At 35.6% G+C, this 18,275-nt stretch overlaps 1 protein-coding gene across 1 annotated transcript in view; it reads right to left on the reverse strand.

Moving 5' to 3' along the window:
- Positions 1-16,990, reverse strand: part of CDH9 (cadherin 9) — a 100,850-nt gene extending 83,860 nt beyond the window's left edge. Inside the window, exons 1-2 of the mRNA XM_064443428.1 lie at positions 16,732-16,990; positions 16,100-16,169 (exon numbers count right to left, since the gene is read on the reverse strand). The gene's annotated coding sequence lies outside the window, so the exon portion shown is untranslated. The remainder of the gene's footprint in view (positions 1-16,099; positions 16,170-16,731) is intronic.
- Positions 16,991-18,275: the final 1,285 nt, after the last annotated feature.

An 18,275-nucleotide genomic window follows, 5' to 3' on the forward strand; every position in this document is an offset into this window, starting at 1 on the left:
TGTAGAAATCTGCAATATAATTGCATTTTGCAAGAGACTTATAAAAAGCTTGGTTTTATTGGCTGCATTTATCACTGTTAAGCAGGATCTGGGAGAAAAAGAGAGAGGCTTGTGTTATGTTTCTGGTGTTAAAGACATAATGAGTTTTCTTATTATTGCATACTAGATATGTGCTATCCAAAAGAGGGAGCCATAACATTATACTATAGCTTTTCCCTTATGAGACAGTGAAACTGCATACAATGTTTTATTCCTTTTTCTTAAATGTACTTAGGGATGATTTTTGCTCTGAGTTTTTGTTTGTTTGTCTCTTTGTTTGTTTTATACGAATAAGCAATATAGTTCAGAACTAGATAATACACGCTAATAATCTTATTGGAGCTGAGTGAAATGGTTGTACTAAACGGAAATACCCTTAAACAAGAGAAAAAATTCTGTCATAAAAAAATAAAAATTTGCAGTAATTTCTCTTGCTTTTGATTCCACCACAGGCCTTTTTACTAATTTTGAGTGAAGAGTTTAATCTCTCTGTACTCATTTCCCACCTTATGAAATGGAAAATATATATATATATATCAAAGAAGAGTTCTTGAGGTATTTGCTAAATATAATTTGATTGTCTCTGTAAAAAGTGCCATCAACGTAAAATATTGCTCTTAATAACTGATGAGGCATCCAGCTCTATGAAACTTTTGCTTGGAGGAACACAGTACTCATAAAGGCATTAACCATATTTTGGAAAGCATGGACTGCATTGCGTTCATACCTGAAAGGCCAGTGGACTAGGATGTATTTGAAGGAGTAGAACAGAAAAGCGCAGAATAATCAATAACACTTGCTTTACTTTTGTAATTTATTTAGGGCATTCTCTTTGTCTCTCCCTGATAGTTCTGTGTACCACATGGGGAGTCCGGCACACCCTAGTAAGCCAATGTGAGGAGGAACTTCTGGTATTTTTGGCATCAGAGGAGCACTGATAGTTGTTTAATCCTTCTCTAATATTTTTGAACAAAGTATAGGTTTGATTGCACTGTTGCTTTACAGAAAATTTCCCTTGCTGCTTTGGTTAAGAACATATTATTTAGTAGTGATGCAGTTGGCACAAGGTAATGTAAATGTTGGTAGCATAGACCTATTTGGTAAACATGAAAAGAAAGGTCAAGTTAAAACTCTGGAGATGCAAGTCCACATACAAGTTCTGTGGTTGAAAGCACCTATGCTCAAATAAATATTAAAATTATATATGACATATATGTGAAAATATGTTACACTTTGTATGGAATGTGATGGGAATGTGATTTTTTTTCATTTGCTTCTGGTATTTTTCTTTCTTATTCCTAATTAAAATTAAACATCATAGTCTATATATGCTATGTAATCTTAACCATTATATATATATATATATATTTTTGTGAAATGAAAGCTGAGTAAGTAAGAAAAGAGGAAGACAAGTGGAGGGAAGGGAAAGAGCAAGTGTACTGAGCGGGAAAGAGGAGGAGAGAGAGGAAACAAACACTTGAGAACAAAAAAAACTGCAGGAAAGGAGGGTAAGTGTTCTTCAGAGAAGTGTATAAAGTTAAATGTGAACACTCCATTCATAGCATATATTTGTTAGATGAAGTTTGGTTGTCCATTAGAATCACTGTTTTCAGTTAATCAGTTCAAGAAACATGGATCTGACTTTTTCAGAGCTGCTGAGTATCAACGTGTCCAGGAATTAAACCAGTTTTATAAATGCTCAGCAACTCTGAAAACAGTCTGTTACCCTGGGTCAATTGTTTCATTTATTTTGAGATCCACTAAACTTTTCTGTCCCTAGATTTCTCCTCACTGGAGATGTATATAACAGTAGTAATTTCTCCATGTGTTTTAAGAGCCTCTGCTAATTTTGTGGAACTTCAAAGATAAAACATGTCTGGGAATAAGCATTGTTCACAGAAATCAGTATTTACCACAGTGGTATCTGAAGTCACCTAACAGTTTCTAGTGTAATATTATATAGAGATAAGTTTTAGGAAAAGTTCTATGTTATTGGGTTATGATAAATTTTAAGAGTGACTCCAGTGCAAAGTAGACAAGTAGGACTGCAGATTTTTTGAGAAAAGCAATCAGCTGAATAAAGCATAACAGAATAAACATTCCACCTTAAAATAGTTTATCTGAACAAAGCATCTAGGCAGCTTCTTCTTCACTCTGAAATTCTTTAGGTAGTTTTTGCTTGTCACATACCTCTTCATCACATTAGGTCAACCCAGCCTATGATGCACCTTGTTGAAACAGCTTGTGACTTGCCCTCCCAATATTTTGCTCCTACACTACGTTTGAAGTTAAAACTTGAAAAAAAAGAGAGCATTTACAGCTATTTAAGTTCAAGTTACTATTATTTAAAAGTTCTTTCATAATTTACTCTCATTACCAGTATTTTTTCAGATTTCCTGTAAAAGAGAATGTCTTTAGTTGGTATTTTTTAAAAGTTATGCTTTTGCTCTTCAATATCAATATTTTGTGAGTTTTTGTTATATTGCCTCACAATATGTAAACAGTTTTCCACTTCACCACTTCTTTTGTGATGAGGCATGCTTTAGAGTTATTATGGAATAATGAAACCACTTTAATTATTGAAGGCCTTGTTACCTAATGCAAAATTGAATACTTTACCTTAAATTCCAGACTGAACCCCCCTTCCACTTGTGTTGCAATTAAAGAGAGTAATTTTGCACAGAAGTTAATTCCATAAAATAAATAAATATATGTTATCAGCTGCGATTAAGTCATCATAAAAGAAATTATGAGCTTGAGGTTAAACCTATTTCTTGATCTTTAGCTTTCCCTTTCGGTCTTGATGAAAAAATAAGAAAATACATTTGTTAACACCAGCTTGTGAGTGTTAAAATTATAACAGACAATGAATTGAAAAATATACTACTTGTGAAACTTTCCTCATTTGGATGTCAGCCTTGTGAATGTAATTAAAAATAAAAGTGCTTACTCCAGCTCTATTTTCACCTGTTGGTATTTGAAAATGTGTTCATGTTTTCTCCAATTACATTCACTGAAGTCCTTTTATGTGCCATTAGGTTTACTTTGAATACTCCATTACCAAGTCAAAAACATTCATACTTTCAAGTTATTGTTTCGTTTTAATTATGTATGTCCTCTGTCATACAGTGAGTTACGATTAGTACTTAATTACTGTTTGTTTTTAATGCAGGTTGTATCTGCACCAGTAAAAAAGGTGGTCTTAATAAGAATTTAGGTATTTACTTCATAGATGAAATTCCCAATTTCTGGTGATTTCTCTATGACACATACGATTATAATTTTGCTTTTTCTTTCTGAAAGCCAATGTGTTCTGGATTTTTCTGATGTGTTTATTTCAGTATCAACTTTATTTTGGCATGCATTCAAAGCTTAAGTGTGTTAAGGCACTCTTTATTTCCATTATTCTTTCCTCCATCACTTACATAGGATATAATTTCAATAAGCAATTAATCTTTGTATGGGTATGTGTTTTTTCTCTTTCCTACATGCACTGTTTTTTTGCTCTGGTCAGGTGTGCATCTTATTGTTCATATTTTTTGCCATTGTAGTATTTGGAGGAAATGTTAGAACTTTCTTCCAAGTCACATGAGTAAAAAGATTCTGCTAACTTCAGTGGCTTATGTTTTTGTGGTTTTTGTTGCATTTCTGTAGTTTTTCTGCATTTTGTCTGGCATTACTCACTTAGTGTCTCTGTCTTTTAATTAAACTCTCCTTAGTGACATATACATTTTAATGCCCTCTAAACCAATGGCTTATTCAACACTTGTTACTAATGTATACTTTTTATTCTGTTTTTTAAACCAAAGATTTCTTTTCCCTGTACTATGTGTTTATCTATTGTTCTAATTATGCAGTACTCAGGTATGACTGTTTATTTTATCTAATAAAATAATTTATTACTTTTATGAGCAACATGTTCACAGTATTCTATTTATCCCATTTTAAGCTATACTGAAATCATATTTCAATCTCATTTTGGTAGCTGAACAAGCTATAATTTCCCTCCCATTTCTCTCCCAGCCTGTGCAGAAAGAAGCCTCTTTACACTATCTGGATTTTCCTCTAACTTTATCCTCTGATGTATCAGAAATTAGTATTTGTTGGCATTTTGCAATACTGTTTCCTCTGACGTTTACCTTGCAAGGAACATGGAGCTATTCCACTTATTCGTTTCAATACTGATGACTTATTTGCAGAAGGTAATACATTTTAAAAAATAATTATCCAAATATTTTTTCTCCACATTTTTTATTTTAATAGGATTAGGCATGTGGTATTATCTATCTGCTCACATTATATTCACATGCACATTATACAAATTAAAGTGGATTCTGCACACATGCCAACTCCTGTGCAGGAGGAAGGGCATGAAGAGGCTGGAAAGAAAAAATTCTTATCATTTAACATTAGTCCTGATTACACAATAGTTGACCATTTCCCCCCTGTTTCAGTTGCTACTGCCCGTCCTGTGGGCTCTGGTGTCGGTCAGGCACTTCAGACGTTCCTGAACAAGCTGGTGCTCAGCTGCATAGCAAATTCTGCCCTTCTGTTCCTTTGCAGCTCTCAGGTCCTCTGCTCTGCTTATTAATGACCACGACAGTATTTCTTCCCTTTGTAAAGACTGAATCTAAATGTTACCGATGTCCATGGGAATGTTCAGCTAGACAATGTTGAGTTTCCATCAGGACTATGTGCACTTCTGTTGTTTACCTGGAGCTTATACTTAACTGCTTTCATAGAACACTTTGAAATACTTTGTTGTAATTACTGACTGGTAATTGGTAATTTCTGAGGGGCACCACATGAATATCTATTTACTTGGTCTCTAATGCAACACTGATCTTCCTTCAGCTTAGTCATAGTGAGACAGAACCATATCATTACAAAGACATTACATATGATGCACTGATATTATTTGCATAATTTTCTCAGGTTCTAGTATTTCTTCTTCAAGATTTAATTTCAGTATTTTATCCTGTGATCAGTGAGAAAGCCTGTTGTTCAAGTTACTGTGTTTTTTAATGAACCGTAAGCTAAGACTCTGTTTATACTCTCATGTTGTACCAATAATTTAAAAGGACTTCAAATTCAGTGGTAAAACTATTTGTTTATTCTTATCTCAACTGAAGTCAAAGACAAAACTTGAACTGAAGCTATGCAGACTTATATCCATGAAAGTTTCTGAACTTGTTAATAGCATATTAAAACTAGAATGGTTAAAACTTCTAATTTTGAAAAGTGCACCATCTGTAGCTTCCTGTTTATTCTCCTGTCCTTCAGATTTATTAGTGATATCAAAATCACAACAAGTATGAATAATAAGTTCTCCACTCTCAAGTCTTTTCACAACCTCACAACCTCTCCCTTTGTGTGCCTCCTGTATTTGCAGTATATGAACATAAGGTTACTTTGGCCACATATCTTTTTTTATAAACTTTAAATCTGTGAAAATGCAGCAGACAAATATTGTTCTAAGTTGCTTCCTTTTTGATTACTATGGTTTACAGACACTATAAATATTTTCGATCAGGAAAATTAAATTCTGTATGACAAATTTAAACCTGCTTGTAATTGGCATACATATTTTTGTATGGATCCTTAGAAACAGGCTCCTTAAAAATCTGCAGACTCTCAGGGTAAGAAACAGTCACTTTAAAAAGTGTATCGCTAGAGAGCTAGGTAGTGTTGTGTTGTCCTGTGAAAACGGGATTGAGTGTCTTTAATTTACAAATGATAAATTGTTTTTCACTTAAGTAATAGGCAATATTTTCTATGTTGGGGGCATATAGAAATATTATTAATATTTCTATAAGTTAATTATTAGCTAATTTTTTGCCAGGCATTCACTATAAGTGGGCATCAATATTATTAAAGAACATATAACTCACAGGTGACCTGATCAATGACTGCCCTAATGGGATGACAAACTATGGATGTCCAGTGACATGGGTTAATGTATTTAAGCCAGGTTGGATCCTACGCTTTATCCCAGTCCCCAGCCTTTCCTAGAGGTCTCTTAATGATGAAGTACAGACATTAGTGATTGATAAGATCTCCTGAATCTTTCATTGTTTGAATACCAATAAAGTGTTAAGACAAACATGATGGTGACATTTATTCTTTTGGACAAAAGGTCAGTGAAACTTGGAGTGAGGGGAAGGATCTTTTCCTCCATTTGCTAAGCCAGTTTGGTCTCCAGAGCAAAGGGAAAGAACTTTTTCCACTGACACCTCACCCCATGGTGATGGTAAGGCCAGTTGCTCCAGAAGGTAGTGAAGCCAGGCCCTGGGTTGGGGAATGGAGTATGAGAAGACATAAATGTTGGAAACGTTATCATACTGCTGTCATTCTGGCAGATAATAGTTTTGGTAATTGGCATCATGTAAATTAAAATTCTACTGGGATCCTGAGGTATTTCTGCTCACTAGCAGATGCACTCTATGAAATTATAATGCATCTGACTCTCACTAGTAAGTCAACTCCAACTTTTTAATTACATTTATTTATGCTCATAAATACATATATACACATAAGTAAAGCATATGTACGTTCTTGCATTTAAATACTGAGGTTTTTTTCACTGATTTTGTTTAAATTTCTTTCATGTGTAATTTCACAGAACTGTGGACAGTAAACTAAATGAATCCTGACAAATACTTGTTATTAAACTCTCAGTGAGATAAACTGCAAGTTTTAACTTCTATATCTAGCATTAATGAATATGGCTGGCAAAGTATTAAGGTATATCAATTTTCAGACACAATAGTTTAGCATACCGTATGGTAACATTCTATTTCTTGAGAAAAAAAAATTGCAATACATGCTATCTCCAAAGATGAACACCATTGTATTTTGGGGCAAATAACAGTTCTTCATCTTTTGAATGAGGTAAGTGCTGTTTGTCACTTGCACCTGAGAAAATTGCTTGTAAATGGAGGTGCTAGTTTTGTCCTATGGGTACCTTTTTTATTTAAATCTTAACATCTAAAGTTCTCTGTTTTATAAATAGGATAAGAAATTTTGGATACTCTGTGGCAATCCTGAAAACATTGGACTTCCTTCAGTTGTGCCTTAGAATCAGCAACTACAGACTACCTGCAGAGGAGACAGAACATATCTATATCTCCTTTGTCCTTCCTGTGCTTCAGACACTTGATAGTGGCAACTGGGATGGAAATTTCTGTTTAAAAGGAGCTTGCTCACATTACTTCACCTGTCAATTATCAGGATAAAGCTAAACTTCAAGAGCAATTAAGTAAAGTAGGACTAAGAAGTCAGCTTTGTATTTGCATTGTAAAGGGACGTTTAAGTGAAAGTTGTCAGAGGTGTTACTTTGTCTACTTGGGGCTGATTGTTTAGATGACCATATAGTAGGGGTGAAGATATTATGAAAACTGCATTGTGGCAGCAAGATTCCATGTTTCCTGAATCTTCACCCTTGAGGTGAGAAACAGTGAGACAAGCTGAAATTCCCATTTTGAAATAGCTGCTGAAATTTTCTGAAGGTAGGAATTTTGCCAATATATGTAATCAGGTAGAAATTGAATGGGCGTTACAGTAAATAGAGTTTCTTCACTGAAAGTGATCAGTAATGACATATAATTATATTAATGTAGTTTAGTCATCAGTTCCTCTTCCAGGGAATTCTTCCCTCAGTACAAAGTTATCGAATGAAGCGGAAACTGTTTCCTGAAAATCTTGAAAGAATAAACTGAGTCTGACTAGTCAGTGGACCCTGGGAACTACCAGCCAGCTTCACCTCTGTGCCTGGTATGATAATGGAACAGATCCTCCTGGAAGACATGTCAAAATATGTGGAAGGCAGGAAGATGGTTGGAGACAGCCAACATAGCTTCACCAAGAGCAAATCCTGCCTGACTAGTGTAGTGGCCTTCTATGATGGACTGACTGCATCCGTGGACAAAGATATACAGTTATCTACCTGGACTTCTATAAGGATCTTGATATGATGCCCCCCCCAACATTCTTGCTACTAAAGTGGAGACATACAGGTTTGATGGTTGGACTTTTAGAGGAATAAGGAATTGGCTGGATGACTGTGTCCAAAGAGTTACAGTCAATGGCTCAATGTCGAAGTGGAAACCACTAACGAGTGGTGTTCCTCAAAGGTCCATACTGAAACCAGTGCAATATAATGTCTTCATCAATGGCATAGACAGTGGGACTGAGTGCACCTTTGGCAAGTTTGCAGATGACACCAAACTGAGTAGTGCAGTGATACACTTGAGGGAAGGGATGCCATCCAGAGGGACAGGCTTTAGGAATTGACCTGTGTGAATCTCATGAAGTTCAACAAGACCATGTGCAAGGTCTTGACAAGAAAAAGACCAAAGCAATCCCCAGTATCAATACATACTGGGGTATGAAGCAACTGAGAGCAGCCCTGCTGAGAAGGACTTGGGGATACTGGTGGATGAAAAACTGAACACTAGCCAACGACTTTAAACTGAAAGAGGGCAAGTTTAGACTGGACATAAGGAAGATTTCTTTATCTCTATCACCCCTGTCTATAAAATTGTATCAATATCTATACAGATACAGATACAGATATAGATGCATTATGCACACATACATGTGTGGGTGTTTTCACCATGAGCAATGAAATTTCAGGATTTTTTTCATTGCCTACTAAACTCACAGGCTGACTAGCATACAATTTAATTAGTGCTAATCAACTTGAGGTGAAGGAAGCAGAAAATTAATGTGACTCATTTATTTCCCTTTCTGCAGCGATGTCCCCCTATTTATGTTCCTTAAAAACATGTTTCTTCAGATTTCAGCTTTCAGTCTGTACAAATTAATGATTCTGATGTTATTTGCACAGAAAGGGTATAGGCAAACTACAACATTCATTTTGGTCCCATTTGTATTGTAGCTGCTCACAGTACTGCATTTAAAAAAGCTCAAATGAAGTAATCCAGAATCTTATGCTGGTTTACACAAATCTTTATGCTGCTTCAGCTTTGTGAATCAACTTTTGAAGCTTCCTTCCTTCCTTCCTTCCTTCCTTCCTTCCTTCCTTCCTTCCTTCCTTCCTTCCTTCCTTCCTTCCTTCCTTCCTTCCTTCCTTCCTTCCTTCCTTCCTTCCTTCCTTCCTTCCTTCCTTCCTTCCTTCCTTCCTTCCTTCCTTCCTTCCTTCCTTCCTTCCTTCCTTCCTTCCTTCCTTCCTTCCTTCCTTCCTTCCTTCCTTCCTCGCTTCCTTCCTTCCTTCCTTCCTTCCTTCCTCGCTTCCTTCCTCAGAGAACTAGTGATTCTTCTCGTGGCTCTAGGCATGTCCTTTAACAATCACATCAGGTTACTCAACATGTGCTTCTGCCCTGGCTTTGTATTGTATGAGACCCCCATGTGTAGGTCTTAGGAAAGTTCCCAGGGATATGCATGGGACATAGCTGCTGTTTCAAACTACCTGCTCTTTCAGAAAAATATAATTTAAATAGTTATTCTGAGTTAATACAATTTTATGACAGTTAAAAAGCAGTGAAATTCTTCTTGACTCAAAGTTGAGATCCTCTTTATATCATGAGACAAAGAACTTTAATCCTGTGCTGTTAATCCTTAAGACGCGTTTTAGTTCTGTTCAACATTCACACTGTGAATATATGCTACTCCTAGCGTGTTACACACACAGGGGTGTACACAAACTACACAAGAACTATCTGGTCTCATCCAGAATTGTTAGGAAACCTTCAGATGTATGTTTTCTTTGAAATCATAATTTATATATTACTTGCTATTACTGAGTATATCTCAAGTAATCAAAGGTAACTATGGTCCTGTGTCTGTGTATCACAGTGCGGTTCACTATTTAATCAAACAAATGCTTAGTAAACTTAATCCTTAAAGTAGTTTAAAATATATATATATATTCTACCTGCAGGCTTTTAGTTTTGGGAAAATTATGAACTAGGATTGGAATGTCCTGGGGACAGAAAAATATATAGAGGATTTTTCTATATTTAAGAAGTTTATTTGTGGATCTATATTGTAGGGGGCTATAAGACAAATTCGCTTTAAAATGTGAAAATATAAAGTCAAATGGCAAATAAATAATTAGAATGAGTACTAATGGCAGGAGTGCTAAATCTTTCCTTCTAGCAGCGCTAACAGTTGTGTTTCTGAACGTGCAACAATAGGTACATGCTTAAACTAAACTAAACTAAATTTATTAGATTCAACCGTTACAGGTCTATGTCTGATGGTATGAATGAGCGTCTTGTATTTTAACTTTTTTTTTTTTTTCTAAAAACATCAATCTATGGTGCAGTCTAATTGCTTCCTAATTTAATCCCCTTTTTGACTTCCCTAGTGCTATTTTCCCTTTTCATGAACGAAATCTTCAGGGAAAGGTAATCAAACAGTAGGTTCTTTGGCCACTTCTAGCAGAGAGCAGCTGTACCAAATTTTTGGAGAGCTTCTTTCCCTTTATTTGCCTTAAAACATAGTTAGAAGTACATTAAATACATGACATACTCTTCTGTTTTGAAAGTCCTGCTCCTTGCTGCAGGCATGGTTTGCCATCATGAACAGTGAGGATTTTTCAGTAGGACTATGAATGGAAGAGCAGACAGCACCAGAAGCTTGGATTCTCTCAAAATGTGACAAATGCTATTAAAACATTACAAAACTCTTACTTGAAATGATATGTGAGTTCTCAGCCTTGATACTACTAGTAGTAGTACTACTACTAAGCAAAGAACAATATCTTCAGTGTCATGGATAAAGTTCTACCTCCATGAAGGAGAATGAAGAGACTGATTAATTTTCTTTAGAACACAAAGTGTTTTACTTAGTATCTTTACCTTAGAAAAGATATAAATGCAATCCAAAAATGTGTCTTGATTAGGAAAGAAGGCATGTATCACATACATTTAAAATCATTAGGAACAAGATCTGGCTCAACTGCTGGTAATCCATGCGATGCGGGTAACACCAAGGAATGAAGAGTCTACATTAATTTTTAAATAAATATCCATTTTTCAACAAGTCTGAATTCTCATTAGAGGTGAAATTTCTTTTTACATTTGGGAAGCAAATGTGAAGATTATTGCAAATCTTCCAGGAAATGAGAAAATATTCTCTGTAACATAATATTTTTATTCTTACTCTGAGGAAAATATATCTCTTTATCAGATAGAATCATTATAAAAACACAGATTCAGCACTCATTTTTACTCTGTGTAAGGGAAATGCACAAAAGCAATTTCACTGGCTTCAGGGGGACTAGTCTTATTGCAAAATGTTAGTCGTTCTGAATAGGGGTTCCAGAATATGGCACCAGCACAAACAGCTCTCCTGATAAATAATTTCAACAACTGCAATAATTTCCTTTTGAAATAACTATGTTTTCCTGACTTTTTTTCTGTTACTACACAGGCAGAATAATTTCCATGAGATTTCCCACAACGAGCATCTATACCTTAAAAATCAGAAGAAAGAACTTGTTTACAATAGTTTCCCACTACAAAACTTGATATTTGAATCCATTATTATGAACTATTATGATAAAGAATAATGCAAATCACGTGAAAGTATTATGATAAACAACAAAGCAAGCAGGCAGGCAAATTCAGCCAGAAAGTAGCACTGCAAACTTCAACAAACCCATTTTAATCTACGCCTTTTAAAAATATTTTATCATTCTTCTTACAATTTGCCTGAATTATGCTTGGGGTTATGTCTGTATACATATATATATATATATATGTACGAATGTACGTGGATGTATATATATGAAGAATTCTATTAATGAACTGGGGCTATTTTGATTTGTTAAATTCAGGTATGAGTAGTTTACTATTACCTTCTAATCGTATTTAACCTATAACTTCTGGATTTGAAAATGTTAATTTTAATTTGTACTATGCCTACTTCTTCTTTCAAAGCAGAATTAATGGGATTAACTTCACCCTTATCTCCAGCTCACACCTTTTTCACTTTACCTCTTCATCATCTCCTCAAGAGCAAATATTGAATGATGGAATACAGAGGAAATAAAGAACAATTATTTTGGTAAGATCTTCAACGGAGGATGTTAGATCATTATACTTTTTAAAATTTCCTTTATTGAACACTCTTATTCAACCTGGTGTTTTATTGAATTCTTTTTTAAGAGGTGCCAAAATATAAATGTCAAATTCTGCACCACTGATTATCAATTTAATTGATCATAATGTTCTGGAAGTAATAGCTAAATCTAATAATTCCTGTATGTATTTCTAGATAGGCTCATACACTATTAATTGTCTTCAACTGAACTATTAAAAATATGCAAATTGATATAATCTCCATATGAAAGTTGTATAGTTTGTCTAAAATGATGAAAAGGCCTGCTGTTTCCATCCCCAAGCATAAAAGCATTATCTACAATTTTCTCTATTTCACAGAATCTTTTCTTGGGTATCATTTATAAAGAGCATGTTTTGAATTTGGACAAGTAATTTAGGAGCTCTTTCTCAACATACTTATATAGAATGGGAAAATGCTTTCAGTATATTTTGGAAAATTGGAGCCTCTAAACGATGACACGCATGACCCAACACTGCAATATTTTTCCAGGTAGAATTTCCATGAAACTGGTGGTTATTTACCTTGTCTAGGGTTTGTGATGATGAAGCAACCTGAACACCATTTAGTGCCTAGAAAATTTGTATTTACGTAAACCTCTCTGACATTTACATTTTCATAACAGGAAATTCTAATACGAAGGTTACGTTTGTATGAGACAGGGAAAACTGAATCTAATGTGAAGTTCTCTTGATGTTGTTATTACTCTTACTACTAAAAGGTATGAAGTTTAAATATAGAAATTTGCATTTAACTGGCAAAGAAATACACTGGCCATCACTTGAGGCATTCAATTTTGCAGTTATAGAAATATATTTCCAGAGAAACATTAACGGATGTTTATGGTGTTATTTAAGTATTCAAGGCACATTTATTTTTATGAACATTGTTGTATTCATATGAAGAAATTGAAGGACTGGGAAAGCAGAGGCCCTGTTCTACGCCTGGCTGTGACGTTAAGGTAATCTGTAACTGACACCAAGTCAATTCAACTCTCTGTGCAATAATCTCTGTGTATGGGATGAAGAAAATGCCACCCATCTCTCTTTGTAATCTTTCCGAGATTGCAGAATGCAATAAATAACATACTTCCCTTCCTATTTTCTCTGTAATTAGTTACATGCTATGCATTAAAAATAATTTCTTTCTAAAACATAATAATTTTCAAGCTTTCTTGTAAGCTGCAATATATATCCAGTATTTTTCCTTTTTCCCTGAAGTTAGTAACACCATTTTCCTTGAAGTAACCAAAGGCCAGTTTTGCTAGGTTTTGCACTGCAAACACAGGGTATGATCTGATCGAGATATGTCTCTCCTGTTCAGTCAATGCTCGGCAAGTGGGCCACAATGCTACTGGGGTGTTTTTATAATGATCAGTCACTGAAAGTCAGGATGGTAACTTGCCTTTTGCCATTCAGCAATTTCCTATTTGTTTAAAAGGCAAAAGGAGAAAGTTATTAAAACGACGCTTGGCTGCCTTTACAAAGATTCTTCTTGTTCATAGCTGAGAATCATTTCCCTTTGATTTATTTTCCTTCTCCTCCCACCACATTTCAGCAAAATTTTGGATTTATTCCTACAAATGACTTTTCATAAACTCTCTCACTCACATGCAGAATGCAGTTAGCTTTCACTCAGACATCCCTATTCATGTTCAAATATTTGTGCTTCTGCAGATAGCATTTGCATGTAACACCTGCTGCAAGCCTTAGAAATTCAGAAGGCATTCTGATATGAGTGGGAGAGGCATTTTTGTCTAGGCTTTTGCTCCAGTTGCCTTCTGCAGTTAAATAGCACTGACTACATGAAAGAAACATACAAAATTATATATCCGTATTGTCCCTTATCCAGGTCTATATAGCTCAGTCTTCGTATAAGCACAAGATTTGCATAGGAACTGGGAGAATTTAAACAGTGGTCGTTATGGAGTTTTGATTTTCCATAAGGTCTTGCTGTGTCTCTAGAACAGTTTGCAAAACTGGGAAAGAAGGGGGAGAAGGAAGAGAAGGAGAACAATTCTGTGTTTCTGTTTATCTCTGAAAAGAGGTGCAAGATTATGTATGTGTGTGTTACCCTGTAACAAATGAAAATTTTGAAGTAATAAGTGTTCCTTCATGTGTCCTGTTATCATCAGGCTTTGGACAGCCAACAGGTGATATCAGTCTACCTTGTTTTAACTCCTGAGCAAACTTGTCCTAAAAGGAAATTGTCAGTCCTGTTACTTTTTAGCTCTACTGCTCCACGCTTCTGCCAGAAGATTCCCTGCAGCCCGTGCAGTGCAACTTCAGAAACCGTGTCCTGATGCCAGGGCATAAGTGAATGCCAGAATTAAGTTGTACAGTTCTTTCTGCAGCATTGTGATAACATTTAAACTACTGGATTCAGTTTATTACATTTTGTTTGGCAGATAAGTCAGGGAATGAAATCATCCTCATTGGCTGATCGAATGATGCAATGGTGTCCCTGCCAGCGCCGTGGAACTGCTGCTGAGATCAGCGTGCTTGTGGAGCAGCAGTCAGGTGAGGGGAGAGCACAGGTCCCTGCAAATGGGGTGCTGTCCAGAGGGGACAACAGCCTTTTGAATGGTCACTTCTGCAGACAAGTGTGAAAATGCTCAAAGCCTGAAGCACTTTTACCATGCAGCTGTACAAAGAACATGGCAGGGCTGTTTCCCTCCACATTTTCTCTCCAAACTGCATCTCTAAACTGCTTTTTGTGTTTAGGTGAGATGTACTGGTTATTTATACAACATAATTTTTCACAATAATGGCTGCAAGACAGCCTCTGAAATGCCCTACTTTGTTCACACAAATAAAGATACAAAACATTTTAATTCTTGAAATCACTCCATCAAGTTTAAAAAGACTTGACAACAATTTTAGGTACAAGTTTAGTATGTAGTACTGATACAGTTACTTTTCCTCATTAAAAATTAATCTTATCTAACTGAAAAAAAAAAAGGCAAAACAAAAATTATGTCTTTCATAGGCTTTTGCTTGTATAATGTGACCTTGTAAAAGTTTTATACTTTTGTTAATAATCACATTACCTGTAAACCTATTTAATTCTATCTTAAATTTATATTATTATATAGTGAAGGACAAATGACAGGACAGTGTATTTTACCTGTCAAACTGACATATAGATAACAGGACAACTTTTTTAAAACTAACATAGTTCTTCTACAGAGTTCTTAATACTCACAGAAAAAATACAACACAAGACTTCTAAATATTTATTTAGTCCATTCTCCCTTTTTGGAGTAGAAATTAACATTTTAAATGTGGAAGATGACAGGGTAACAATGATTTTTAAAGATCTGTCATTAAAAATTCCTATCATTACCATCAATATTATTTATTAAACAAAGCTTTTGATCCATTAATGAAACTATTGCAAGTATTACACTTGCCTTTTTAACCATATTTGTCCTTACTGACAACTAGTAATGATGGAGGAGGAACTAGTGTAGCACTGAGCAATGAAGCATAAACCTGTTGTGATTTAAGTAAAATATGAGTTTTGTCACTGAATTTAATCAGAGTAAGACTGATATGTGAGTTGTAAATTTGTTTATGGGAAATAGAAATTATTCTAAGAAAATACCATTCCATTTTCTGACCTACTACTTAAATCTGTGAGAAGGCAAGTAGCTACTGTATGCACATTGCCATACAACTGCAAGGGATCGATTTCTTTGTAGTTCATATACATCATTCTTTGTCTGAAGATAATACAGTGAAATTGAATGGATGTGACTGCATGTTTCTTGCATGTGAAAAGAAAAAGCAAACTGTCATTCATTTGGGCAATTTGTTTCTGCTGGTTACTTCAAAATCAAGTGGTCAGTTCAACCTTTTGTGCTTTCTGCCTTGCTTTCTGTGCTAGTCTCTGATTATACAGGCTGATAAGGTTGTTTGGTAGCAGTTCTGGAAAACAGCCTTACACTTTAAGCTTGTTGACTTTGACTTACTGTTATGAATATCCAAAGGGACATCTCCCTCAGCTCCCAATCTTTCTGAACCCTGAACTGCTACTTCCTCCTGTAACACATATAAAGAAAAAAAATACACTAATTTTGCTACTCCCACTAAAGAAGAACAAAACAAAGCATCAGTACTTAATTCTCATTAGTAGTAAAAGACCTCCTCCTTTTTCATCCTTCTTAACTGGGTTTGTTTTGATATAGATGTTTTCAGTAAAATCAAATGTGGAAGAAAGAAAAGGAAGATAGCTTCTATCTGGACATGTGAAAAAGCATCCTGCACAAAAGTTAGGCTATATTGTAACTGCTATATTGCAGTAAAAACTGAATAATGTCTGATAGTATTGCCAAATAGCATACACATTGCCAGCTTTTGAATATGCACAAGCAGTTGTCGTATATATAGCAACAGAAGTTTACATTACAACAATTTAGTACAATTATTTTCTTTCTGAATTGTATAAAAGAAATCACCCTAAAGTGCTCTGCTGACCCTTACCCCCACCCCCACTCCCTAAAAAGTATCTGTATGCATCTTTAACACTTTAGACCCTTCTTAAGAAAGCATCTGCTCTTTTGCTGTCAGCAATTTCAATGCTAAAGAAAGTTAATGTACTCACCGTGTCTGCCAATGTGAGCCTAGCTCTGTCTGTCCAGTGCTGTGTCTCTATCTGCTTCCTTCTGCCTGTTACTGTATCTCCAGCGCTGTGTGTACTTGCATCTAACTAGGGCTCCCTGTCTACCAGCATCACTTTTAAGTCAGGCAGGCAGGGAGCTGAAGCCAAAGGGACTCTCTATCTGATTGGTTTCCATTCAGTGCCCCTGATTAATAAGAAACGTCCCTCACTGAGAGAGATGTTGCTGCTGATAGAGCCGCAGTGCTCAACATGAGAAGGTTTGGGGCTGGGGGGGCGGACAGGACGCCGGCTTTGCCAGCCATACAGTGATTTGCAAGTGAATGCAGTGGGAGGGTTCAGAGAGGAAGGCTTTGTTAAGGACCCTCTTATTAACTGAGGCTTAAATACAGACACTCATGCTACCAGCTCAGTTTGATCTGTTTTAGGTTTTAATAAAAAGGGTAAAGGCATGACCATAACCTGTGAATTATGTGGAGAAAAAATTTACTCTAATTATCTACACTAGCAATACAGTGCTATTTGCGTGCACGTACTCATTGAAGAATGCAGAATTATCCTGTAATACTAGAGTGACAAATTATTTTAAGTTGAAAGCAAGCAAGGTGTGGGAGATTTCCCCCTGTACTCCATAGGTTTACAGCACTAGTGCCACTTAAAGATACTGATAATGATGGGCTTGTCGTGGTACCTGAAAGTGGGCATAATACAAAGTTGCAAAGGATGTTTCGGCATTGTGGCCAATAATGTTCAGGTCATTCACAGAAATATATGGTTTTACCAGCAACAGTAGTGAATTTCCCATTTCCTGCTGCAGCCTGTGTGGGTACAAGTAATCACTGGTTCCTACTGTGTCAATATTACAGAATATTGTGGTTTGCCTGAACTAGCATCTTCAACTGAAGCATACAATGTTGCCTGTTAAAATGGGAGCACTGGAGTACCATAAGTTCTGGGTTTGGATCTGCTATTTTTGCAGTTTTGTGGGTTTCTGGGTACTAATGACTATTTCAGTCACGGACATAAGATAAACATTTGCAATGGGATTTCTAGGAACTGGTACTTTGCAGTCATTTTCTGTACCAACAAACCCTGAAGATAGCTTTCATAAGATGTCTGTTGTGGGCACCAATAGAAATGCCATTTCTAATATAATATATATTATTTTATAATATAACACAATGAAATGCTGCTAAGTGTAGTTCTCTGGGCTTGTAGAATAATTAATTTAGCACCAACATTTCCTCTTAGAAAGATGGATCATGAGGCTAGTTTTTAATTATGAAGTATCATTAGGGCTATGGGTTCAGTAAGGAGGAATCTGTTTATTCTGTTTATTCTGGCAGAGAAACTTTAACAAAAAAATGTTTACATCAAATAGCTAATTGAGAAACCTAAGTAAATAATTCCTCTTTCTTTTTGCTCTTATTATTGCTTTAATACTGCCATTGATGAGCTCAGCAGCCTCATATTCACAGTACACTGTTTTTAATAAGAACCATTTCACCATTAGATCCCATTTGAAATGA

Source organism: Phalacrocorax carbo, chromosome 2 (genome assembly GCF_963921805.1).
Source record: "Phalacrocorax carbo chromosome 2, bPhaCar2.1, whole genome shotgun sequence".
NCBI classification, from domain to species: Eukaryota; Metazoa; Chordata; class Aves; order Suliformes; family Phalacrocoracidae; genus Phalacrocorax; species Phalacrocorax carbo.